We start from the raw sequence: 23,480 nt of genomic DNA on the forward strand, positions 1-23,480 counted from the left end.
TACATCACAAATGACAATCAATTCAAATAAACAATATTCCTCACCAAAAATGATATAATAAACAATAATATTTATTATTTATTTATTTACAATGATAATATTCCTCACCAAAAATGATAAAATAAACAATAATATTTATTGTTTATTTATTTATTTACAATAATACTTTATCATTTACAATGATAATTTTTCGGTTGAAGATCAAACTCAATCCTTTTACATGTATGAAATAGGTGAAACGTATGAAGCTTTATCATCTTTCCATGTTTCATTCACTAAATTGTCATGATTTTTTCTAATTTTAAACTCTAAAAGATGCCTTTAAACAGCTCGATGACGGATCAACAGAATAGGACTCTCAATTATTAATGAGAGTAAAACAAAGTATCTGGCAAGCAGCAGAGCCCGGCAGATTGGCGACAGATTCATAGAGTGCAATAATTACACATTCGAAAGAGTGGAAAGCTTCAAATATCTTGGTTCTATTATCACAGAAGATAACGATGTTGAAGTTGATATAAAAGCAAAAATAGCGGCAGGAAATCGATGTTATTATGCACTTAGCCAATACTTGAGATCCAAAACACTGTCAAGGAAATTAAACAACAAATCTATGAAACTGTTATAAAGCCAGTTGTGTTATACGGGGCAGAAACCTGGGTTTTGAAAAAGAAGGATGAAGACCTACTGAGTATATGGGAACGGAAGATTCTGAGAAGAATATACGGTCCAGTATGTATTGATGGAGAATGGAGACTTCGTTCGAATCAAGAGCTGCGTGACCTGTACAGAAAACCACCTATTGTACATGAGATCAAAGTGAGACGCTTTGAGCGATGAAAGAGCCGTTAAAAAAGTTTTCAGAGAAAACCCAGGCGGAAGAAGGTTGAAAGGACGTCCACGCAAGCGCTGGCTGGAGGATGTGGAAGATGATCTCCGGAAAATAGGCGTTAGGGGATGGAGACGCAAGACTGCCGACAGAGAGGAGTGGAGAGGCATTCTTGAGGAGGCCAAGGCCCTGGATGGGCTGTAGTGCCATGGAGTAAGTAAGTAAGTTTTCTAATTTTACTAACGGAACTTACAAATTTTCCACAAATCCCTAATTTCAATGGTGTGAAGAAGATTTATTCTCCAGTTGAAGATCGAATTCATATACATGAATGAAATTGATGAAAAAAATGACATAGAAACTTAATATTTTCTTTGATTTTTATAGCACCTATTCTATTTTGACTTAAATTGATAAAAATATTGTTTGTGAAGGTAAAACCCATTGGTTAAGCCTTCCTATATTGATCAAGGATTAAATTGAAGATTATTTTTAGCATAAATAATCTTAAATAACATTGATTTTGGTGTAAATAACGTTGGTTATACAGTTGAAAAGAGAGGCTCATTCCATTCATATGTATGAAATGCGTGAAAAATATTAAATAGAATATATGAGAAACAATCACACGATCAAATTGCATCAATAATTATCTCTTTTATAGGGCAAATTTACAGTCCTAGCTCATAAAATCATATGAATACACTAACATATGATCCAAATAAGAATCTTCCAGCAGTATTTATTTACTTAATTTCGCTTGAAAATGGCATCAATGTTGAAACATGTTGTGATTAAACTAGTAGTTCTGTGAACAGTAGACCTCACGCAGTATTCTCATCCACAAGTACCTGATTGAAACTATAAACCTTATGGAAATACAGCAATAGACTGGCTTCTCCACATATCTGTGTAATCACTTGTCAACTGATTTATGATGAATAATTTATTCTATAGTCGGATTTTTACTCCAATATTGGCGTATGAAGGAGGCTTCTTTTTCCTTTTATATTATCCTTGAAATGCAAAATTTCCAAAAACCTTGTATATACGTCGACGCGCAATTAAAAAAGGAACATTCCTGTCAAATTTCATGAAAATCTATTACCGTGTTTCGCCGTAAATGCGCAACATATAAACATTTAAACATTAAGAGAAATGCCAAACCGTCGACTTGAATCTTAGACCTCACTTCGCTCGGTCAATAATTCAAAAAGGGTACTGAGATTTGTATTTTTCTTTCTATTTTTGCATCTATATTTCACACATCAATCTGCAAGAACTTTCATTCATCAAACTGAATCGATGAAATCTCGTGGATAAAAATCTAGATAAGCACCAATCACATTTCCCCAAGTTACACAAATAAAAGAATCTCACAGATTCATTCACAGTGTTGACTCAATATTTCATAGCAAGTAACTGAATCGATGCGTTGTCAAAATTGTAAGAGAAACTCGCAAGCACCGATTGCCGAGGTGGAATATCAGCCACCAGTTTGAAGTCAGGGGATCGCCCCGGGGTGACCAGAGACTCGAAAAAGAGGAGATTGAATGACGGAGGAGGAGGAAGAGGAAGAGGAGGAGGAGGAGAAGAAGGAGGAGTTGGAGGAGGAGGAGGAAAGGAAAATCAAATAAATAATCGTGGGAAAGTTGAGTCATAAATAAAGCTGGAGCAACCAAGATGTGTGTGAGTGTGTGTGAGTGTGTGTGTTGTGTGTGTGTGTGTGTGTGTGTGTGTGTGTCGTGGAGCAGGAAAATGAATGACTTCCATTTAAAGTTGGAACGGTTTTCCCACATTTCCAGCAGACTGTGCTTCTTTCAGACTGACATCATAGATGACGATCCACTAAGTCGCTTTTCACTTTCAATCCTTTTCTTCCCTCCTGTTTTTCGTCCTCCTCCACCTTCTTTTCTTCTTCTTCTTCTTCCATTCCTCCTCCTTCTCCTCCACCTTCTCGTCCTACTCCTCATCCCTCATTTTCGTCCGAAGAAAACACGACCGGGTTTCATTTTTCTATAACGCAACGCGAGATACGACAGGGAAATCTACTCTCATGTCTTTCATAAACAAAAATTCTGCGGGAATGAACTTCCAAAGAGTTGAGTTTTGCTGAATATATTCAGAGATAGCTATTAAATTAAGGAGATTCCAAAACATGTGACTAGAATTTCCGATATAATCTTTTCAAGTTCTATGTTATGAAGGATCAAAGTCAAACGTTATGATACAAAGTCAAACGGACACAGCAACAGACAGGCGGAGAAAAAATCAAACGACGTAGAAGAGACATCGGGTTGGAAGCACGAATATGTATACGCAGCTATACACACACTTACAGACCAATACCCAAAAACCACTTTTTTGGACTCAGGGGACCTTGAAACGTATAGAAATTTAGTAATTGGGGTACCTTATTTTTTTTCGGAAAGCAATACTTTCCTTACCTATGGTAATAGGGCAAGAAAAGTAAAAAGAAAGATCGACGTCTGTGTGCGTTGCAACATTCGATCACCTGGTGAGGGATTTCTTCATCTGTTTGCATACATCCGTCTAATGCCGTGTGCGTTTGATTTAATACACAGATTGTATGAGGAATTCCAATGAAGTATAATTGAAAATATTTGGAGGAGAACTTACAATAATATCAAGTTTGTCAAGTTAACAATTAAATCAACCCATTGAAGCCTACTGAACCATGGTATCTATACTGAAAAGTTTATTGTGAGTCCATTTTCTTAATTGACCGAACGCAGTGAGGTCTATGTTTTAACTCGGATTTTCTTTTGTCTGTCTGTATGTATGTAACGCATTCACGGCCAAACGCGTTGATAGAATTCTATAAGATTTGGCAGGAATATTCGTTTTCTAACTGCGTGTCGATGTATACACAAGGTTTTTTGAAATTTTGCATTTTTAGGATAATATGAAAGGAAAAGGAATTTCCTCCATACTCCGGATATCACTCATCATCTACTCTGAAGATAGGATTAATCAGACTATAGAATTATTCATAATCAATCAGCTGACAAGTGGATTATTCATTGCATGCATTAGGCCCGCCGCAAAGTAGACCCACGAAAAGCAACCCACGCCGTGGGATGTTTTGTAAACCATTGCTATAGAATTATTCATAATCAATCAGCTGACAAGTGGATTATTCATTACATGTATTATTATCATTACACAGATGTCTGGAGAAGCCGGTGAATAGGTGACACCAGATACTTGTGGATGAGAAAACTGCGTGAGGTCTACTGTTCACAGAACTACCAGTAATAATATGTGAATCTCTCGATTATTTTTCCAAGACCGAATCATTATTTCTAAATTTCCATCTCGCTCACTGATATCGACTAAGCTGTAATATATCAATGATCTTATGGCCGGTAATATTGGAAGATTTCCCCCGATATTCAATCACCAAACAAATTGAATTCAGGCCTGCCACCATCAAATGCAGAGGCCGATCTTAATTGAAAAAGATGGGGTGTTGTACAGTACAAGGGGAAACTAACAAACGTGAATGAGAAGTCGAAAAAGTAGGAAAATCTAGATGATCGTGACAAAGCAAAGTGGAGGGTTATAGTTGTGAAGGGTGACGGGTGGAAGAAGTAGAGCTCTTCCTCCTCCTTCTCCTCCTCCTCCAACTCCTCCTCCCCCTACTCATCCATCTCCTCCACCTCATCTATCTCCTCCTACTCCTCCTCTACCTCCTCCTAAATTCTTCTCCTCTTCCTCTTACTCATCCTCCACCTCATTCTCCTCTTCCTCTTCAACATCCTCCTTTTCCTCTTTTCCTCCACATCCTCCTCCTCCTCCTATTCATCCATCTTCTCCTCCGCCTCCTCTACCTCCTCCTACTTATTCTTCTCCTCTTCCTTCTCCTCCACCTCATTCTCTTCTTCCATCTCTTCATCCTCAACATCCTCCTTCTCCTCTTTTCCTCCACCTCACGTTCCTCTTCCTCCTCCTTCTCCTCCTAATCCTTCAAATACTTCTCCTCCTCTCCTCTCCACCATCACCTACTCCTCTACCTCCTCCTGATCCTACTTCTTCTCCACCTCCTCTTCTACCTCCTCCTCCTTTTTCTTCAAATATCTGGACTTTGTCACCTATAAATTTGGAAGAAAAATAGCACAAGGACTACCTTATTATTTTATCTTTCAATGTTATTACATTAGTGTCATTTGCATTGTAAATGAATAAATAGATAAATAAATCAATAGATAAATGAATAATTAAAAAAATAAATAAATAAATAATAAATAAATAAATAAATAAATAAATAAATAATAAATAATAAATAAATAAATAAATAAATAAATAAATAATAAATAAATAAATAAATAAATAAATAAATAAATAAATAGATAGATAAATAAATAAATAAATATTCCTCAGCCTTCATCACCTCTAACATCACCTCCACATTATCCTCCTTCTCCTCACGTTCCTCCTCCTCCTCCTCACGGTCCTCCTCACGTTTCTCCTCCTCCTCTGGAGGGTTGTAGTTGTGGAGGGCGAAGGGCTCTACAGAGCTCAAGAGCACATGATATGAAACACTGAGCTACAAATGGGAAGGAGTGCCCTGTAATAAAGTGCTAACCGCACTAGGCATTCAAGCGTGTAGGAGAGGAGGAGCAGGTAGAAGATGAGGAGGAGGTAAAAGATGAGGAGGAGGAGGATGAGGAGAAGGTGAAAAGGGTGATGGAGGGGGTGGATAAAGGGGAAAAGGTTGAAGGATGACAAGAAAGGGAAAGATGATTAGGAAAGCCTAGGGAGGAAATATCAACTGCCACCATGTTTCCTTGCCTACCTACCTCAAGTGAGAACCACGTTATAATGGCAGTGGAGAAAGATATCCGTACAGCGTTGCCAATTCTCTGCCTTGCCACTACCGTCAGTAAATGATAGCTGATACCGGTATATTTAATGTAATATCAACTATTCATCTTCTTCTTCTATATAATAAGAGAGAGTAGGGTTGTGTTTGTTCGCATCAAAACATGCCAACTTGTGGATTGCATACCGGAAAAACGGGAATGATTTAGATCTTCAAATTTTGCACATAGATTCTAACTAGTAGTTATGTAAACAGTAGACCTCGCGCTCAGTGAGTTACATTGACCTGTTGTTATGTTTTCTCAAAAATTAATAAATAATTTATCAATTGAAAATGTCTAGAAGAAATCCTAAATAGACATAGAGCTTTCTGTCGTATATCGTACCGTGACGTGTCGTCCCGGAATGTGAGTGTGAGCGCTGTTATCAGGTCTGGCTGCAACTGTCTACAACGTTGATGGGAAGATACAATTTTCAAGATGTTCGATGTTTTTGAACGGGTAGTATTATAGTCAACTGTCTACTAACGTTAATGGAAAGATACATATTCAAGATTTTCGATGTTTTTGAACGGGTAGTATTATAGTCCACTAGACAGCTGATTTATGATTAATAATTCTATAGTCTGATTTTTACGGTAATATTGGCGTATGGAGGAGGCTCCTTTTTCCTTTTATATTATCCTTGAAATGCAAAATTTCCAAAAACCTTGTATATATGACGACGCGCAATTTAAAAAGGAACATACCTGTCAAATTTCATGAAAATCTATTACCGCGTTTCGCCGTAAATGCGCAACATAAAAAACATATAAACATTTAAACATTAATTTTAGAGAAATGCCAAACCCTTCGACTTGAATCTTAGACCTCACTTCGCTCGGTCAAAAATATCAATCTTGTGCACCTCGAAGCCCGAATTTCAATTTTGCTTCTAGATTTTTCAGAATTAATGTTGAAATTCAATTCATGGCACATGAATACATAACTATGATAATATAGATACAACTATATTCTAGAGCAAGGTACCTAGAATACGTATTCTAGGTACATTGATCTAGAGAGACTACCTCTTGGTAAAAAACAGATGGTTAAAATTGGTAACTAAATTAATAGCCAGTCCAATTTTGTCAGGTTGACATTTAAGTTGAGGAAGGTTTCTGAACAAGATTTGAGTTATATCACTTCATTATGTTAGCATAAAGTTATGATATGTTAGTATCAAGAATTTATCTATACTATAATAACGGAAAGAACTGGCTTATACACGTACGGGATATGAAAATTATGTTTGACGCATCATCACGTCTAAACTACTGGACTGAATTCAACTTTAAATTTTGCATACAGTTTCTCAATTAACTGAGGACGGTTCTATGCCAACTTCAAACTCTACAATATCCCACTCAGTCAAGTTTTCAGTTTGTCAAGTTTCAAAATGGACCCTTACGGAGCACGGGTTACCTGCTAGATCTTATAATAATCAATTATATTTCATTCATAGAGAAAATAATATATTCTTCAATGATTACATTATTAATTTTCTTGATTGAGACTAAATATTTTGTCAGTTAATTAAATTTCTACATTGTTATAACATGATGTGGCAACGTTGCGGAGATAGAAAAGGATAGCACTATCTGCTTTGTTGAATGATAGACAAGGATAGCAACACCAATGTTGATCAAATACTGCCGTTATAACGTGAACCTCACTAGAGACAATACTTGGGGGAAACTTCCTACAGGAAGGTAATCTGTGAGCGGTAGACGTACTCCCTTCTCTTACCCCTTATCTTTGTGCTTTCTCGTACCTTTGTACGCCTACTGTTTCTTTGTTTCCTATTGTCGTGATGAGATCTTTCGCTTCTTGTCAAGAATGTGCCAGGTTTTAGTTTCAAGATTGTAATGTCAGAGAGTATAGAATGTAATTTTACATTACATTCTATTTTGTTTTCGCCACACTGCACAGAAAGCAGCTGTTTCCAGTCCCTACGTAGATCTGAAAGACCTTGTTTGCGGACGACTCTCGTCTGAGGTGAGAAATAGGTTTCTTTTCCGGTCTAGGCCAGAAAGTGTCCTCTTTCCAGCCGCTTGGAAGTCCGTAGTTAATAAGTCATCCGCTAGATCGGGCGAGTGTCCACTTTCTTCATCAGCTGAAGTCGTCATGATTTCAGTTCGAATTTCAAATCAAACTAATTCAGCATTCGCTTTGCAACCATTTTTATTCAATTATTTATTGTTGCCAGATCGGGCGAGTGTCCACTTTCTTCATCAGCTGAAGTCGCCATGATTTCAGTTCGAATTATTATTGTAATAATAATTATTATGATTTTATTCAATTATTATTTATTGTTGATTAGCGCATTCCAAATTTTCAAAAATGCTTGAAGATGACGACACCTGTGATATACCAAGTGAAATTTTAAAAGAGTCTGAAATCCTGACTGCAAATCGTATACCACTAAAATCAAGAGATAGGTACGATAACGAGTATTCTTTATTTTGTATTCTTTATTTATTTTGTCAGCAATACCTGTAGTGTGGCTGAAAATATCGTTCGAACCACGGGCAAAAATGTTTTTCCGGCTCTCAATCTTTTCTAGTCCTCGGCCTATGGCCTCGGACTTGAAAACCGATTTCGAGCCGGAAAAATCTAATTTTCTGCTCTAGGTGCGAAATATACTATTACATTCTATACTCACTGTGTAATGTACGAGAAATGTATCAATTGCGAAATTCGAGCATCCCAGCTACAGCCTACAAAACTGTGGATCGCCCCCTTTTTCAGAGCATAATAATTTTCACATGAAATCAGATGAACCTGTCTTGAGCTATTTGTAATGCAGATGAGCCAAGTCTCTCATCACTATCACAAGAGGAGAAGAAAACAGCAACGCTTTAATTACGATGCTTCAATTTTATGATGATACAGTCTTCATCTTTTTATTTTTCTTCTCTTTCTTCATCCTCTTTTTCTATTACTTCTACCACTTCTCATTCTTAATAATTATCCTTTCACTACTACTTCTTCTACTCCGTCTCCTCCTCATCCTCCTCCTTACCATCCTCCACCCCACCCTTCTCCTTCTTCTTATCCTTTCACTACTACTTCTTCTTCTCCGTCTCCTCCTCATCCTCCTCCTTACCCTCCTCCACCCCACCCTTCTCCTTCTTCTTCTCCTTCTCCATCCTCTTCTTCTATTACTTTTTCCACTTCTCATTCTTAATAATTATCCTTTCACTACTACTTCTTCTTCTCCGTCTTCTCCTCATCCTCCTCCTTACCCTCCTCTTCCTCCTCCTTCTCCTCCCCATCCTTCTCCTTTTTCTTCTTCTCCTTCTCCTCGTCCTTCTCCTTCTTCTTTTCCTTCTCCTCCGCCTCTATCTTCTTCTTCCTCCAGCTCAACCTCTTCCTCTTCTTCACCTCCTCCTACTCCTTCTCATTTCTCTTCTTCTCCGATGGTAGCTTCATTTGCCGATTCGCAAGCAAGTCTTCATCATCATCATCATCATCATCATCATCATCATCATCATCATCATCATCATATCATCATCACCATCATCAATATCATTATGATAATCATTCATCTCAGCTCTGCCCAACACACTGTTATCATCCTATTAGCATTTTCATCACATGCTCATCAGTACAGCATATCAGCTTCTTCTCTATCGGCTGCTTCTGATTCTTGATTTTTAGTTATCGGATTTCTTTTAATAATGATGCGTAGCGCTGACTAAATGCTGGTCTCCATCCTCCAATCAGAGCACATTGACCGTGAGAAATTTCTTGTCATGATTTGTCGGACTACTTGCGTCTGTTTTAAACAGAGAGCGATATTACCGAAGAGAAAATTCCAAAGTTTTCTACAATAAATACCTTGTGCCCTTACTAGACCAGGCAGCCAAGGCGCGCAGCCAGCCAGGCAATCAATCAATCAATTTATTCAGCCTGACGATACAGTAGTAGATAAGGCTACGTCACAAAATATTTTATAAAATCTGGTGTGGCGCACTCACACAACTTTCCTTGCCGTTATGAGAATTGATCACCTGACGCTAGTGTTCTCGCGCATCTCAAGTCTACTTATAAACGAAGATCAGAGCCAGCTGGTGACAGGACAATAACGCTGTAGACATACGAGGTCTGCCATCTCTCCATAGTGAATGATTTAATAGAATCAACTGTTGCCAACAGTTTGTAATTGGATAATCACATTTTCTCGAATTTCGAGCTTATTTTCAATTTTAGGTGAAAATGTTGCTTAACATTAATTGCAGAGATTTTCATGCTCAATCTTTTCCACTCAAAATTTTTTGTTCAAATTGTATCCAAAGCCTGATAATTGGGAATCTAAAATCAAACTTTGCATAGATAAGGCGGAGCTCCTGAAATTTTTACAGATATGGGACTTCTGGCAGTTGATAGAGTTCATCAATAACTATTGTAGGTATGAATTTAATCAAAATCGTTTGAGCCGTTTTCGAGAAAATCGCGAAAAACCCTGTTTTTGACAACATTTTCGCCATTTTATCCGCCATCTTGATTGTATTTGATCGAAATTGTTCGTGTCGGATCCTTATCGGGGAAGGACCTTAAGTTCCAAATTTCAAGTTATTCCGTTGATTGGGAGATGAGATATCGTGTACACAGACGCACATACACTCGTAAGGTGCGTACAGACTTTCACTCTGCTCCAAGACCGAACGACACTCCAGCAGAGCGATTGATGAACGACCGGCGAGCAACAGTGGTTCGACCAGGGAACGCAAGAAGATCTAACATCTTCCTTAACGTTCATGATGGGTGCGTGGGCGGTGCGACTGTGGTTCGATGGTGGTACGAGGGCGGTACGAGGGAGGAGCGTGCTCGGTGCGGGTTGGAAGCACGAATATGTGTACGCAGCTACACACACACACACAACACACACACACACACACACACACACACACACACACACACACACACACACACATAGGGGATCAGGGATTCAGGGACTCAGGGGATCTTGAAACGTATAGAAATTTACAAATTGGGGTACCTTGATTTTTTTCGGAAAGCAATACTTTCCTTACCTATGGTAATAGGGAAAGGAAAGTAAAAAAATCGATTTCGTCAATATTCCAATTCTATCCCAAAACATAAAGTAAAACAACGATTCCAACAGGAGAAAAATTTCGATTTCGACACTGTTCAAGAGATAAGACAACTTTCAAAATTATTTCCTGAAAACAAACGTCGAGGTAGCAATGAAACCCCCCTCCCGAAACAGTTGTTCACACTTCACACATCAGCGACATTCCCCTCCCTCCTATCGGATGATGAACATGATGATGATGATGATGTTGAGATGATGACTTTTCATCGAGATTCAAATCACGACAGATGGAGCACGCCAAAAAGCGGGGGTGGGAGGAGGAGGAGGAAGATATAAGAGGAGAGGGGAAGGTTGAAAGGATAGGTACAAGAGGAAGGGAGGGGGGTTATAATATCCCGTTCTGTTATGATTTCAATAAGAGGGCGAGAGAAGTGTGCGACGTACCGTACGTATATATAGTAAAACAAAACAAGGAGTCTAAAACAAAACAAAACATCCGCCTCCACTTTTGAGGCATGAATTGCGCGAGATTTGTTTTTTCACGACCTACACCCCCCACACTCTAACACCCCCCGGAGTGTAAACAACGTGCGAAGGAGAGAAGACACTCTCAAGCGATTTTAGAGGGTTCGAGGGAGGATTTTGAAGTTTGTTTCTATACCTGGCATGCATTAACCTCCCCCCTATATTTCCACCCGCTCCATGATTCCCCCCTTGATGCTGCTAGAAAAATCACAATTTCGACAGCTCTCAATCAGACACCGTATGCCACCACTGTCAACTACACTGACGTAAAAAAGATGACGTCTCTCAGACATAACACTGCTTTGATGATTTCGATTTACGCTCTCGTATCATCGTTATGACGATTGCTGCAGATGCTTCTATTGAGGCAATGTACCGTCCTACCCTCCCCCCCAAGCACTTCCCCTGCTTGACAGAGTCATGCTGTGAGAGAGGGGCGTGAAAAGCTTTGTTGAAGTGATTTTCCACTTCATGGAAAGAGGAGGGGAGATTTCTATTCAGTAACATCATTTCGGAATACAATCTATTCGGTGGGAAATCAATATTTTCCAACTGTGAAATGGTGTTCAATTGAGATTATTGTAGAATAAGGGTACCGGATAGATATTAGTAATAGTATTATCATATTATAATCTGTTACTTCATCCATCTTTAGTACGCCTGTGGGATTAAATTGGGAAATTCAGTTTAAAATGAGATGTGATGAGTATTTTGATAAAGTATTTTAATAGGACTAGTTGATTATTATTATATTAATGATATTAATAATAATGAGTGAACAGATTTTCAGAAATCTTTATTATACCTTTTTCCATTAAGTTAATTACTTTTCAGTACTACCCGCTCACTTCGGTTTAAGGTCAGTAAGGACAAAAATAAAATAGTGAGAGATTAGTGATTAGCATCAAGAAGCTACATCGTCGGAAAACTAGTAGTTCTGTGATCAGTAGACCTCACGCAGAATTCTCATCCACAACCTGATTGGAACCAAGGTACCTTGTATTCTAGGTACATTGATTGAAACTATAGACCTTATGGAAATACAGCAATAGACTGGCTTCTCCACACATCTGTGTAATCACTTGTAAGCTGATTTATGATGAATAATTCCATAGTCTGCAAAATTTCCAAAAACCTTGTATATACGTCGACGCGCAATTAAAAAAGGAACAAGGTCAAATTTCATGAAAATCTATTACCGCGTTTCGCCGTAAACGCGCAACATAGAAACATATAAACATTCAAACATTTAAACATTAAGAGAAATGCCAAACCGTCGACTTCAATCTTAGACCTCACTTCGCTCGGTCAATAATAGCATTAGTAATATCGTGTGACCTGGCTGGCTCAGGTCTGGTGTAAAGGAATTCTCAGGATAATGCTCAACTCACACTTACGCGACTCAGGTCGAGAAGAGACTCGACTCTAGTCGAGAGCATGTGTTTTCAAATGATGACACTCAGAACAGTCGATTCTAGTGAAACCATTTTATTCTATTGTCACCACTTGAAAACACATGCTCTCCACTATAGTCGAGTCTCTTCTCGACCAGAGTCGAGTAGGTGTGAGTTGAGCCTAAGAATACATAAATGATGAGATTCTGAGGATGATGAGATCTAGTCAAATTTTATTTTTTATTTATTTATTTCTCTCATTGTGTCCAAATACTTAACATGAGGAAAGGCACAAAAGGCTCATGCTCAAAACTGTCCCATTTCCAATTTATACTTCTGTACACTGTCCAAATCAAAATGTTGGTTATGTCACTTTCACTTTTCAAAATACAATTTACGCTCTTCAATACTCAGATAAACGAGCAAATTTTGAATCAAATAGATACTATCAGAGTCTAGAATTAAAAAATCTAGAACAGTAAGTTAATGATTATTTTAAAAGTCTAAATTTTGAATGAAACTAGAAATTTTTGAGCTAAAAACTTCACACTTTACAGAAAACTACAGCTGTAATAAGAATTGAAATTCTTCTTATTTTAGTTATTTCTCATTTATTGATTAGTTTATTCTCAATACAATTACAAACTCCTAAATTTTATATAGTGTAAATTCACAAACTTCAAAAACTATGTATGAGTAGTTTACTCTCAATACAATTACAAACTCCTAAATTTTATATAGTGTAAATTTACTAACTTCAAAAACTATATATGAGTAACTCAATCTCCTCCCACTTTCTAAACTAGGAGAGGCAGGTTCAAGTCAACAGCCAATCACACGACAGCTAATCAGGCAACAGCCAATCAGAGAACTGCAACGAAGCAGAGGCCGCCATTTTGTGGTAAGACATTCATATCGTCTTGCTGGCCATTGGAATGATTTCTTCTAGGTTATTAATGGAATTCCGCTTTTGAGGATATCAACTTTGAAGATTATATGAATACATAATATCAACTTGAAGATTAAATCCGAATAAAACACCAATATTATGTTGTCAAATACATTTTATGGAAAAATCCACTTTTTAAACTTTTGGATGTAGCACTGTTTATATCCGAAAATAAAAGTGGACCTCAAAAATAGAGAAAAGCTGCAAAAGCCATTTCCAGCACAACTTGTAAACATCCGCATTGGATGTGTTTAGAACATGGAAGCGAGAAACCAATCATTCTATTTCACACATCCACTTCACAACAATTAATTATTATGAGTGTTGTTGACACAATTGGATGGAACTGAAGAGGATGAAGAGAGAGGTTGAGGATAGGGGAAGAATATGGGGAGGAGAAGGAAAAAAGATGAAGAAGGAGAAGAAAAGGAGAAGGCTGAGGAGTATAGAATAGAATAGAATAGCTGCCTTTATTTTTACCTAGGAGGGCGGAGTAAGGGCGCAGCCGGCCCTCTCTTAAACTCAACCCTCCAAGCTGAGTATATGGAGACAAAGAACAAGAGAAAAAGATGAAAGGACAGAAAAATATGAGAACAAGGAAAAGGAAGAGGTGTAGGAGGAAGATAAGGAAGAGAGTAAGTGAAAGATGAGGAAGAGGCAGATGATGAAGATAAGAGGAGAAGGAGGAAGGAGAAGAAGAAGAAGAAGAAGAAGAAGAAGAAGAAGAAGTAGAAGAAAAAAGAAGAAGAAGAAAAGAAGAAGAAGAAAAAGATTGAGGAGGAGAAGAAGGAAAAAAAGAAGAAGAAGAAGAAGAAGGAGAAGAAGAGCAACAACAACACCAACCATAACAATAAAATGGGAAGAGACGATTGGGAGGAATACAAAGAAGAAGAAGAGGGAGACAAGAAATGGAAGAGAAGAAGAGGGAGGAGAAGTACGAGAAGAAGCAAAAATATAGAAGAAAGAAGAAGAGTAGGTGGAGGAGAAGGTGGAGAAGGAGGGAACTGAGGGAGAGAAGAAATAGTAGACGAGACGAAAGAGAAGAAGAAGGAGAAGGTGGAGTGGAGAAGAAGGAGTAGGATGAGGACAGATGGGAGGAGGAGAGAGGAGGAGGAGGAGGAGGAGGAGTTGGAGGAGAAGGATGAGGAGGAGGAGGAGTCGGAGGAGGAGTTGGAGGAGAAGAACTATCCATTTAATGAAGCACAACGAGTGTGTAGGCAATAATTAATTAAAACGGCGCTTTGTTAAGTTCCACTAAATTGGTCCCCGCTGAATGATTCCAGAATGACAGTGGTCCAGTCTTGGCAGCAGAGAAGAACAAGGAAAGAATAGAGAGCAAGAGAGAAAGAGAGAGATAATTACAGATAAAAGAGAGTGAGTGAAAAAGGGTGTGTGAGGAATTAGAATGCTTGCATGCCACACTCAATTTCAGTTATGAATCATGCTCTACATTAGTCGTTTATGATGAAAACAATTTGTTGAAACTTGAATTTCCTTAGGAGCTCTTTTCTGTGTTTGCTACTCTACTAAACTGGTGCCTATCTGGTAGTAAATTGGCTATCTTTCCTTTGTAATTTTTTCTATACTCTATATAAATATATTTCAATTTTTCTGGTTGTTTTATTTTTAAAACCAAATTTTTCATAACACGAGTAAATTCTTATATTTTTCAATTCTATTTATAATTCTATTTGTAGAAAAATTAGATATTTATCTTTTAAATTTTACCAAGTTAACAGAATTCTTAATAAGAACCACCTGAAAATGATGTATCATGCTCTAGTCAAGTCAATTCTGCAGTATGGCATAGTTGTTTGGGGAGGCTGTTTCAACTGTCATATTGCTGAATTATTTGTAGCACAAAAACTGATAATTAAAACTATATTAAGCAAACCCAGGCTCTATCCAACGGATATGGTTTTTAGTGATTTTGAGGTCATGCTATACGCAATTATGCATAAAAACCGTAATTGAGTACTTAATAAAATATAGATCCGATTTTCCTCTCACAATAAACTCTACTTTTAATTATTATATCTAAGGGCCACTGCTAACAAATATAACCTATACACTAATATTGAATGTATAAGAGGCAATTAATTTACATAGGTACTAAAATAATAAACCTCATTCCAAATCACTTTCTCATGGACAATAAGATCAGCGGAAAAATTAAACTGGACATACAGTAATTCTTCTTTCCATTTAGATATATGACTCGAGATTTCTGCTCCAGCGTTGTTTTTTCATTAGTTTTTTTCATTTTTCAGTAGACTCGCTTACCTTTATTTTGAGTACCTATTCCTCTGTTTTCTTCCTTCCCCCCATTTCTCCCTTCCTTTTTTTCCTCATTACTTCTCTTCTCTTCTTTGCCTGCCTATTACATGGGAAACCATAGTTGGCTGGTATCTTCCTCTCTTTTTTTTCTCTTCTCCAACACACCCCAACACTCAGCCCATGGTTTTTTATATTGTAACATTTATGGTGTTTTATTGTTTCGTAAATCTTTGTAATTTTGTTTTGTCTTGTTTTGTGTGTTTTTAATGAATTGAAATTGAAATTGAAATTTATATTTAACATATATTTCAATGTCCTCTGATTGTTTTTTTATTTTAAGCTAATATTATTTTGTTGAAACTTAATTTCCTTAGCAGCTCTTTTCTGCGTTTGCTACTCTACTAAACTGGTGGTTATCTGGTAGCAGAGAAAACTCATATAATTGTATTCTGTGCTGGTAGTAAATTGGCTATATTTCGTTTGTAATTTTTTCTATATTTTATATAAATATATTTTAATTTTTCTGGTTGTTTTATTTTTAAACCCAATTTTTCATAGCACGAGTAAATTCTTATATTTTTCAATTCTATTTATAATTCTATTTATATTTTACAAATATTTGAATGTCCTCTGATTTTTTTTTTTTATTTCAAACCAAAATTATTTTGTTTTTTACACTAGAATTTCCTCTACAAATTCTTACTGAGATTGGTATACATCAATTGAAATTGATCTGACCTTGCATATCAACTGAAATTGATATGCATCATTAAGATAATTCATAGATCATTACGATAGATCTAATCAACAAGTGGGACGATCATTTTCTCTATTATTTTCTTCTAAACAATTGAGTATTTTAGTTGCCAAGGGTGATACCCACATAATCGTTAGGATTGTGCATAAGCGATGTGAATAATGATCATAATGGAAATTAATGATCCGCCCGTTCAAGATGGATTCTAACATAGAGAAACAATAGCATAAGTAGATATCCCATGGTATAGGGTGTTTATGTCGTAACGTTTTCTGTTATCTCAAGCCGATAGTCCACGTAGTTCTTTCCCGTGAAGCTGTGTGACGCTGGCAGTCTCTCATATTGTGCCGTTCATACAATCTCACCCGGCCAAAACAGTAAGAATCTACAATAATCGACAGTAATCGGCTTGAGATAAAAGTAAAAGTTGCGACATAAACGTCCTATACCATGGAATATCTACTTACGCTATTGTTTCTCTATGATTCTAACCTTCTAACCATCAAGAATTGATTTTTCTCTATTGATTGGGAAACTCAATCGATAAAATTAGGGGAGGAGACCTCAAATGACCAATCACATGTCTTACCAATGACAGGAGTACAAAAATGTATATCAATTTCAAAAACGCTAGAAAAAAAACAGAAGGTTTCAAAATGAATATTAAGGCCCGGCTGTACAAAAGCCGGTCAAATTTTAACCGTGATTAATTTCACGAGAATCAATCAGAGAAGTCCTTTTTGATAAGACGGTTCTGATTGGTTCTCGTGAAACTAATCACGGTTGAAATTTAACCGGCTTTGTGCAACCAGCACTAAGTACTTCAACAATATTAAAAAGACAATATTAACGGTATTGGATGAAAATTTCTTGATATTGTCAAAGTCACTGATTTACTAGAACAATCTGATATACTAGTTGACCGAGCGAAGTGAGGTCTAAGATTCAAGTCGACCGTTTGGCATTTCTCTTAATGTTTAAATGTTCGTATGTTTAAATGTTTATATGTTGCGCAATTACGGAAAAACGCGGTAATAGATTTTCATGAAATTTGACAGGTATGTTCCTTTTTAAATTGCGCGTCGACGTATGTACAAGGTTTTTAGAAATTTTGTATTTCAAGGATAATATAAAAGGAAAAAGGAGGCTCCTTCATACGCCAATATTAGAGTAAAAATCAGACTATAGAATTATTCATCTTAAATCAGCTAACAAGTGATTACACAGATGTGTGGAAAGCCAGTCTATTGCTGTATTTCCATAAGGTCTATAGTTTCAATCAGGTACTTGTGGATAAGAGTATTGCGTGAGGTCTACTGTTCACAGAACTACTAGTATCACATGTTACAAACATCATTAATCTTTAGTGAAGTGAAAGCTTAAACATTGAGCATCAGAATATAAAGAGTGGGAGAAGCCCTACGATTGGCCAATAGCTGTTGACCAATGGAGGTTGAGCTCTACTGTCATTGGCCGAGACAAGACACGCCAAATTGTGGCTCCACCCACACTATAATAATCCTCTTCTGAATGTTTGCAGTTTTTTTGAAAGCTTGCAGTTTACTAGGGATTGATGAGGAGTAACGATCGAAACTAGTATCTCAAATTGTTTGAATAAATTGTTTAGTTTTTTTGTATATTTTTTGTTTTGAAGAACCAATAAAGAATTTTCGATTTGATTTGATTAGTGGTTTTAACCATAAAGTCAAGTTCATTCCATATGAATAAGGTTAACATTGTTCATGTTCTCAATATTTTATTTTAAAAACTTCTGAGGTTTTCTGTGAGAACATGTAGCGTTTTCGACATTACGTACTTTTGTACAATCATAAAACCTGTAATCATTTCGTAATTTAAACATTGAGAATAAGATAAAAAAATCCTTTCTCTTTCAAACAATTCAGCTCTTCAAGAAATAACAACAATTCAATCCAATAACGAAAATTTGTTGAAAAAAATTAGTAGAATGTGGGAAATAATTTTTAAAATCTGAAATAACTACTCACGAATACCATGATAGACGCTCAAAATAATTGCAGCATTGACTCACCTGTAATCAAGAAAAAAGTATTATTAGAATGGAAATATAGTAGGATAAACATAATTTGAAAAATACGACACATCACACGATATATGGAACATAGCAAAATAAGATAAGTTTAGATAATTACACTGTAGTTAGAACAGAGATCAATCGTCAATCAAATTTATACATTAATTAACGACATGACAAAGGCTGAGTAGGTAACAGAATTATTATGGTGGTACCATAGAGAAACGATATCCCATGGTATAGGGCGTTTATGTCGCTACTTTTACTGTTATCCCAAGCAGATAGTTCACGTAGTTCTTTCCCATGCAGCTGTGTAACGCTGGTAGTCTCTCAAATTGTGCCGTTCATACAATCTCACCCCAACAACAAAACAGTAAAAATTGACAATAATCGACAGTAATCGGCTGAGATAACAGTAAAAGAAGCGACATAAATCCCTATACCATGGGTATCTACTTACGCTATTGTTTCTCTATGGTGGTACTAACTGAATTAGAAGACTACATGGAAAGACTAGACAACATCTAATCTTTTTATTCAACACAAGCAGGTAACCCGTGCTCCGCAAGGGTCTAATTATAAACTTGACAAACTGAAAACCTGATTTACTGAAATGTTGAAGAATTTATAATAGGCATATAGGTATAAACCATCCTCAGTAAATTGAGAATCTATATGCAAAATTTCAAGTTACAATCAGCTAACATGATTACACAGATGTGTGGAAAGCCAGTCTATTGCTGTATTTCCATAAGGTCTATAGTTTCAATCAGGTACTTGTGGATAAGAATACTGCGTGAGGTCTACTGTTCACAGAACTACTAGTATCACATGTTACAAACATCATTAATCTTTAGTGAAGTGAAAGCTTAAACATTGAGCATCAGAATATAAAGAGTGGGAGAAGCCCTACGATTGGCCAATAGCTGTTGACCAATGGAGGTTGAGCTCTACTGTCATTGGCCGAGACAAGACACGCCAAATTGTGGCTTCACCCACACTATAATAATCCTCCTTCTGAATGTTTGCAGTTTTTTTGAAAGCTTGCAGTTTACTAGGGATTGATGATGGAGTAACGATCGAAACTAGTATCTCAAATTGTTTGAATAAATTGTTTAGTTTTTTTGTATATTTTTTGTTTTGAAGAACCAATAAAGAATTTTCGATTTGATTTGATTAGTGGTTTTAACCATAAAGTCAAGTTCATTCCATATGAAAGGTTAACATTGTTCATGTTCTCAATATTTTATTTTAAAAACTTCTGAGTTTTCTGTGAGAACATGTAGCGTTTTCGACATTACGTACTTTTGTACAATCATAAAACCTGTAATCATTTCGTAATTTAAACATTGAGAATAAGATAAAAAATCCTTTCTCTTTCAAACAATTCAGCTCTTCAGAAATAACAACAATTCAATCCATAACGAAATTGTTGAAAAAAATTAGTAGAATGTGGGAAATAATTTTTAAAATCTGAAATAACTACTCACGAATACCATGATAGACGCTCAAATAATTGCAGCATTGACTCACCTGTAATCAAGAAAAAGTATTATTAAATGGAAATATAGTAGGATAAACATATTTGAAAAATACGACACATCACACGATATATGGAACATAGCAAAATAAGATAAGTTTAGATAATTACACTGTAGTTAGAACAGAGATCAATCGTCAATCAAATTTATACATTAATTAACGACATGACAAAGGCTGAGTAGGTAACAGAATTATTATGGTGGTACCATAGAGAAACGATATCCCATGGTATAGGGCGTTTATGTCGCTACTTTTACTGTTATCCCAAGCAGATAGTTCACGTAGTTCTTTCCCATGCAGCTGTGTAACGCTGGTAGTCTCTCAAATTGTGCCGTTCATACAATCTCACCCCAACAAAACAGTAAAAATTGACAATAATCGACAGTAATCGGCTTGAGATAACAGTAAAAGAAGCGACATAAATTCCCTATACCATGGGTATCTACTTACGCTATTGTTTCTCTATGGTGGTACTAACTGAATTAGAAGACTACATGGAAAGACTAGACAACATCTAATCTTTTTATTCAACACAAGCAGGTAACCCGTGCTCCGCAAGGGTCTAATTATAAACTTGACAAACTGAAAACCTGATTTACTGAAATGTTGAAGAATTTATAATAGGCCTATAACCATCCTCAGTAAATTGAGAATCTATATGCAAAATTTCAAGTTAATCAGTCCAGTAGTTCAGACGTGATGATGCGTCATTAGGAATTTCCTTTCACGTACATGTATATGAGCCAAATTTCTTTCCTCTATTATATTAGAGATTACAAAGGAAAAAATACACATCAAACAAATAACGTACTTTACGATAGCATCACAACATAAATGTTTTAAAGAAAATATGATCACAAAATCCAGACTTTGAATAATATGGTTGGCCGTCCACTAGAACCGTTATTGTCAGAACTAGCATCGGCCGAAAACTGCCGAACTCGTCCGAACGATCCCCCAAAAAAGAAAGGAATAGATGCTCGTCCATTGCAACAAGTTCATACGGCCGTGCACGGCCGAACAAGTTTTCGTTCCGAATTGAATGGGATTTTCCGGCTCTATCCGGCCGAACTAACTAGTCGAGCTGAGAAAACAAATTGTTCCTAACCTAAAATTGTTTCACATTCTTGTTTGTTTTTGTTTTTTGAAGTTGTTCTGTTTTGTAGTTGTAACTATGGACAATGAAAAGTTGTTAAGTTTGGTTCAAGAGTGTTTGGTTCAAAGTTGATAAGTTTGGTTCTACCATGATTGTTCCATTGTGGGATATGCAAGACAAAAGATATCATCGTCGTGATATTCAAAGGAATCTGTGGACAAAGATTGCTGAACAAATAGGATCTGAAGATAAGATTATTATAATGAATAACTAATTTAGTGGATATTTGTTTATTCAATTTTCAAAATCTCAATGTAATCATTGTTTATGATAAATTTTGGGGCTATGATAGTAGTTAATTCAATAATTGGCAACTAGATTGACGTAAACTGTTCCAATTGACGACCATATTCGGCCGAATTAACGGCCGGCAGATTCGTCCGATCCAACGGCCGAACAGATCGGTTGAATACGGTTCATGTGGACGGTTACCCTATACCGTAATTTCAAGACAGAGTGGAAACAATAAAATGAAAATTGTTTGCAAGGATTCTAATATGAAATCCTTTTCCTGTAAGGAAGGAAACTCGAAACGATAATCTTGCCGGTGGTGGTACTTGGTAGAGTATAATATCTTTTGTCAAATTCATTTCCATTTTCCCTCAGCTGTTTCCCTACATTGTAATACAGGGAAAAATGGAGCTTCAAAGAGATACATTGTTATGAAAATAGGAAGAGACGTTGTTGACGAGCTGCACTGCAACATTATGTTGAGGAACATGCTGGTGCAACATTATAGGGGTCGAAATTGAATAAAGAAAGCAGGAACACGTGAGTATGGTAGGGTGGCGGGGGAGGTATTGGGGTGGAAAGAGGGTGGAGTTGGATTGAGAGAGGTGGAGAAGATAGGAAGAAAAAATAAGGTAGGAGGGGAGAAAAAAGGAAGGAAAGGGAAAGAAAAAGGTGGGAAAGGGTGAAAAGAAGGAGGAGCGAGAGATGAAAGTAGAGAAAGGAGAGGAAGAAGATAGTAAAGGGAGAGGAGAAGGAAGAAGAAGAAGCCAGCTAGGAAGAAGGCCAGAGGGAAAGAAGATGATAGAGAATTATTATTTAACGAAAATCCTAAATAAATGCAGCAAATCACCCCGAAGACCTCTGCTACTGAGACAATTGACAACGGGTTTACAGCTAGATGGAAATTCGATGAGAACTACTATCCAAAAATTGAATGAATTGAATGAGATGAATTTCCATCTAGCTGTAAACCCTGTTGTCAATGTCTGCAGTAGCAGAGCTCTTCGGGGTGATTTTATTTAGGATTTTCGTTAAATAATAATTATATATTAATTAGCATTTGAATAAATGCATTCTCTATTTAATTCCATCTGTAAGATGATAGAGCATGGGAGAAGAAGGTTGTTAGGAACAAAAAGAAATGGAGAAGGTTCGCAAGAGGTTTGGAACATGAATAATAATTGGGAACAGAAGTTTGCGAAAAGAAACTTATAATGAGAAGTAGATTTCAAAAGAGCGTTAAGATTACAGAGACAAGAAAATTGGGAAGGAATGGGAGCAGAGAAAAATGATGAGAAGAGGGAGAAGAGACAAAAAGAAGAGGGGAGAGAAAGAATGGAAGAAAAGAAGGATAAACATGTAACATCGAAAGGATAAGGTAAACTGATAGTATGGGAGGGAGATGGACAATAGATAACGTGAAGGAGAGAGAATGAAGAAGAAATTACAGTGAAGGAGGAGAAGAAAAAAGTAGATGAAAATACAGAGAAGGATAAAGAGAAAAGAAGAAAAATGCTAAAGATTCAAGAAAGAATGAGGAAAATGAAATATCAAGAAGGAGGGTACAAAGAAATGATAATACAGATATATTGAAAAGTGAAGAACGTTAACGACGTGTAAGGAGAGGAAAAGACGAAGGAACAGAAAAAGAGAAAGAGAAGGACAGGGAGAAAGAGTTCAGATTCAGATTCCTTTATTCATGTGTTTAACAAACACGTTTTTTTCAGATAGTTGATATAGATATTAAGAATAATAATTATTGTTTTTTTCACATCGATTGCCACATCTTTGTACTGTTTTCTGTGTATTGGTGAACTAAATT

The 23,480-nt window shown here is 36.6% G+C and overlaps 1 protein-coding gene across 5 annotated transcripts in view; it reads right to left on the reverse strand.

Moving 5' to 3' along the window:
* LOC111064177 (caskin-2) overlaps positions 1-23,480 on the reverse strand; it is a 446,738-nt gene that overhangs the window by 45,032 nt on the left and 378,226 nt on the right. The gene's annotated exons all lie outside the window — the stretch shown is intronic.

This window comes from Nilaparvata lugens, chromosome 8, assembly GCF_014356525.2.
Source record: "Nilaparvata lugens isolate BPH chromosome 8, ASM1435652v1, whole genome shotgun sequence".
NCBI lineage: Eukaryota > Metazoa > Arthropoda > Insecta > Hemiptera > Delphacidae > Nilaparvata > Nilaparvata lugens.